This window comes from Morone saxatilis, unplaced genomic scaffold (assembly GCF_004916995.1).
Source record: "Morone saxatilis isolate NCDOM2014 unplaced genomic scaffold, NCSU_SB_2.0 Contig4, whole genome shotgun sequence".
Taxonomy (NCBI): domain Eukaryota; kingdom Metazoa; phylum Chordata; class Actinopteri; family Moronidae; genus Morone; species Morone saxatilis.
This window is the reverse complement of record NW_023339984.1, coordinates 18,428,124-18,433,717: the sequence shown is the minus strand read 5'-3', so window position 1 is coordinate 18,433,717 and position 5,594 is coordinate 18,428,124.

Sequence of the window (5,594 nt, the reverse complement as noted above, 5' to 3'; positions counted from 1 at the left end):
AATACTCCCATTATTAAAGCATTAATCAAACTACAACAACCTTATCAGACTTTTAGCTAGTGTTTCTGTAGTGGAGACAAAACATTAAAGATTATCCATATTAGCAGTTTGAATTCAACTAAAAGCTCCCTGCACCAAACTCCCTTTAAGAAATATCACAGAAAACTCATTAGCACTTTTTATTTTACAAATATGACTTTTTATTTTACAAATATGACTTTTTACTACCAAATCATGATTTTTTATCTCATAATTATGACTATCTCACAAATATGACCTTTCTCATTTAATTAGTGGTGCTGGAACAAAATAGAATTATACTTACTCGCAATAAATGTTAATGATTATACTTATTTAACAATAACTATCACATTTAACAATTCCTAACGTGTCTATAACAACACGAGCTAAAGGCCGTCATACGTCCACAGTCTGACTGTCAGCATTAATTGTCCGGTTCAATAATGAACATTTTTTATGAACAGAAGTGCTGGTTGGTGGATAAACACTGAATTAAACACCGTCTGTTATGTATTAAGAAGAAATGAATTTGAGGTTAAGTTAATTTGAGATTTGTAACAACAGTTTCAGCGTCTGTACAGTCGAACTTTGTGAGTCTTTGTGTGTTTGTGGAGGCAAACGAGGGAGCCGAGGAATAAAAAGAAAGTAACGACTGTCGAGATGTAATTTATCTCCCTTTATCCTCGCTGACAGAGAGAGACAGAGCGGTCTGTCCGTCAGTCTGAGCGGCACAAAGGCGCCGGCGTCGTGACGAAGGATTCAACGGACGACCTGCAGCTCTCACACTGATTAATGAACACACACACACTGTTGTTCCCATGCTGTCTGCATGTGATGAATGTTAATCAATCTCTCAGAGATGCTGAAGCTGCTGCTGGTGGGAAACAAAGTCTGTGTTCAAGATTCATTAAAGGAGCAGTTCACCTCCTCACACTGATACTTTTATTTATTTATTTTTTGTGTTTGTTTGTTGGTCCAGGATTTTAGAAATACAACAGAGACGATCTCATTTAGTTTTGTACTGCTCATTAAAAATTCAACTTTGAAACTCTTTTCATAAACTACATTTTCAGCTGAGAAAGAAAAGCGAGATGCAGCTGAGAGCTCCGATAGAAGCTTGTAAACAGACGCTGCATTTTCTATCCATGCAGAGATTTAAAACTCACATGAAAAACACAACTTTTAGAATAATCGATGGACGGAGGTCAGTGGATTTTAGAGGTTTTATTTTTTAACTTTAGAATAATCGATGGACGGAGGTCAGTAGATTTTACAAGTTAACAAAAGTTCAAGAGATTTTTACATTTGCTCTCTGACATAAAATCCGTCAGTAAATAGCCCACCTGTGAATGTTAAGCTTTTACGTGTCTTAAAAACCACGGCTGCTAAAATAATTACCGCTTTTAAAAGCAGCCAAACCTGTTTTTTTTTTTAAAGAGTTACTTAAACCTCGAATAAGTGCATTTACAGTTTCTGCCCAAAGAAAAATAGCTCAGACGTGAGGTAGCATTAAAGCTAACAAACTCAATGTGTTTTTTTAATGTGTTTCTGTTTAGATGTCTGCAAGTTCAATTCCATTTATACAAATAGAAAATGGGAATTTTAAGACTGAGAGGGTATATAAGATCAGATAGTGTCAATGTAACATTAGTCTTAAAACCCAGAACCCAGAAGTTAGCATTTAAGCTAACGAAGTAGATGGGTTTACTGAATGGGTTTCTGATGTCTGAAATAAGGTCTGTAGTTAACACAAGGTCATTTTATTCTACGACATAAAATATGTTATTAAGTAAGTAACTGAAGTCAGTTTGTTTATGACCGTTTACGACATTAGCTTTTCACTTCTGATCACATTCACGCTTCAGAAACTATAAAAGTGTTAATGTGTGAAGAATATCTTAATGAATCACAAACCTTTGCCCACTACAGAGATAATTTTCTGCAGTAATCATAAGGAACCAGGGCGAAGCGAACTGGTTTTTCAGCACTTTGTTACATTCACTTAAAACAGAAGCTTGGTCATAAAAATATTTTTATTCTCTTCAGTTTAGTATCTACAAAATCATACAGAAATCAACTCACTGATTTAATGCTTTTAGTGATTTTCTATGTGTACAAAGCAGAAGAATCAAACTTCTATAATATATAACATGTTTTTTGTCTTTACAGCATTTAAGATCTTTAATTACAACAGATTTCTGATTAATAACATGCAAGTAAATGTTAAAACTGAAGTGGTTCTCCCTTTAATAAAATCAACACAGTCACAGAAAAAGCACTCGTGGTGAAACTGGGAGAGTCCCGGAAACATCGACAGAAAATGAGAAACAGTGAAACAATGTTGTTTATAGACTAAAATGCTGCATTGACAGTTTGGTTCGGTTGTAAAAGTATGAAACTGCAATAAAAACTGTTCAAACATCTGAAGGAGTGAGAACAATGAGCTGCTGATGAGCAAGGCACTTTAACACTTAGTCGCCTCAGTAGAAGACGGCCGGCTCAACTCTTAAGGCCAGACAGTGAGTACATACCATCGCTGGTTTCATTGATCTGTTGTCACACTGAAATTTGGCAGATGTGTAAGATTTGGCGTCTTCAGTGTCTCAAAAAAACAAAACAAGCTCTTCCGTGTATTGATACTGCAGCTAGTGGAATAACTTGAACTACGTTTTGTTTTTATTGGTTGTTTTAAAACTGTTGAAATAAAACGTTTTCTTCTGGTGTCCCACAGGGCTCAATTCTTGGACCTTTGCTTTTTTCGTCCAACTATTTACTATATACTACTATTTACATTCTGGCCCAGCTACTGCTACAGCTACTGGATGGATTAACATGATATTTGGGACGGACATTCCTCGTCTTCATCGTCCTAAAATAAACAAATAGAAGCTCTTCTCCTGATAAATGCCGCAGAGTTTGACAGACAACTAGAAAAATGTGACACCTTTCATGATTTTATTGTTGTTTTAAACCTGCAAAAATGAATAAAAACTATCTGGTGTTCCACAAGGTTCGATGTTTGGACCTTTGCTTTTTTGCCAAACAAGCAATATTTTTGTTTGGACAAAAAAGCTTCCGTGGACTGAAATTGAGTTACTTTTCTGATTTTACTATTGTTAAGTCGTACACTGAGATTAAATATATATTCTGTTTACATAAATATATATCTTTGCATTGATTTATACTGACAGCTCAGGTGAGCCCTGTAAATCTTTAGCCCTTTATATATTGATGTCAAAATTAAGAAGACGTAGTTGCTGCCATTGATTTGCAAAACGACACATTATTGTTGAGGCTACATATGAAATAAGGAAATTGTTATAATTCTAGAGGAGACTGTCAGTAAAGAATCTCCATTGTAAAAATTGGACAAAATTTATACTGACACTACATGATAAAATATTTAAAATAATAATTATAAGTCTAATAATTGGACTGAGTCTATAAGTCTATATTACATTAAAGGGCTGTTGGTTCGGGACATTAATTGACTAGCAATCAAACGTTTGATATTAATTTGATTATTTAAATATAGATATTTTAACAGCCACCTGTTGAAACTGAACATTTTGTTAATGTGTTAGTTTGTTGTTCAAAACACGAATTAAATCGCACCTCTCCCGGCCTGAACCTGGTCCTGGACCTCTCGGAGGCTGTGTTTGGTGTCGGCGGTGTTCACTGGGAGGCTGCCTTCCGGCCCTGCCACAGTGCTAATAGTGTAAACAAACTTCCTCCACATCCTGATACTTTTATCCTGGTGACAAGGCGCAGGCCCACGAACACAGTTTAGCACCATTTGGTTTTTCTAAAACTAGCCGACGAATGAAAAGTGCGTCAACAGTTTGGTAGACTATTAGAGGACCGCCCTGCACGTTATCCTGCTTAATTTCTACCTTAATGTTTGAGTGGCACATTGTCTTCTACCGCTACTTTTATTTAACAGTGATTACCAGGATTCTCCCAGATGAGGTCAGGAGGTCGGGATGGACGAGGCTCCACAACAACCCACCGATATTAAAAAACTTGTGTTTAGATACAGATGTTGCCTGAAGGAAAGTCTGCATCCCAAATTACTAAAACATGCTGGAGAAAAAAAGAGCAACAACTGCTTGGAAATCCTTCTCCACAAACTCGTGGCTACACGAAGCTCTTTGGGTAAACATCAAACAGTCTGTGTTATTCTTTTGGGGTTGAATGAAGAATTATCTGGAAAACGTTCTGCAGTGATGAAGAGTTTCTTCAAATAACTATTGCAGAGTGTTGCAGATATTTCACAGGGTTTTTTGGGAAGGGGCAATGTGTGGGACAGATGTGGATTTTGCTCTCCAACCTTCAGCATTAAGATGTGAGTGCTCTTCCACGTTTTCATGTAAAGTGGCGACTGAGTCTTTTTCCAATTTGGGGGTTTCATAAAAACAGGAAATGAGCGTGAATTTATAGCTTTTAGCACCTCGCTTTGGTAATCCGACCACTTCAGTGTCGTCCTTGAAATCCCAAAGACACGCAGATTGATTTTTATTTTTCCCGTGTGATTCCGCTCTTATTGGTCTGATTTATACTCATGCAACTCTGCTTTCAATTCGCATCTGGAGGGATTTGTACTGCTGTCATTTATTATGGTTTTATTGTGTGTAAAACTCTTTGTACATCTGTTTGGAAGACCATTGTTTGGTTATTGTTCTAGGCAGACTGTCTAATGTGGTTCTTGTTCTGTGCTTGGGCTCACCCATTTGAGGAAATACTTTCTTGTTTCACATTAAATGCCGAAATCACCAAATTCCCAAAGTCCCAAAGAGGTCAAATTCAAAGGTCGGGGACGAGAGAAGCACCAGAAAAGTCAGTATGTGTTTTTCCTTTTTTACTGAGGAAGGGCGAAGGGGGGGATGTGATTCAGAGGAGGTGGGTGAGATGAGTTTTCAGGCACGACGGAAGCTGTGAAGGGACTTCAGTCTGTTTGCAATTATGGATAAACATACTGGAAGCCAGAGAGTCGGTTTCGGTGGAAGCAGGCGCACATTCCTGCGGGCCGGCGAACATCGGAGCCGGGTCGCGGTGAGGTGAACGAGCCAGGGGGAAAAACAGGCATTCGACCTGAAGCCTGCCTGAGCGTGCGTCTCCGATGTCTGACTGGAACGTCTCGGGGCTAGGCGGATACTTTGTTTACCCTCCGAGGGAAACCCCAAACCACCACCGCTCCCCGTTGTTGATGAAGGTCAAAGGTCAGAGGCAGCTCCCCTGAAGCCGGTAAGGAGCTCGAGTTCAGATTGTGACGAGAGTTTGACACTAAAAATGTTCCTTTAAGCTGCAACCGTCTGAGAGAAAACCATCACAGAAGCTACAATAATTTTATTACGTACAGATAACTTTATTCTGTCTTCAAAATAAGTTTGAGTGGACAGTTTACAACTTGATCATCTGACGGCTCCGGTTTAAAGATGTTCTTTATGTACTGTTGAATCTATAATCATTAAACAGTCTATAAACTCTAGAGCTATGTTCTATATGTAGTTGATTCAATCAATAATCTATAATCATTAAACAGTGTATAAACTCTAGCTCTATGTTCTATATGT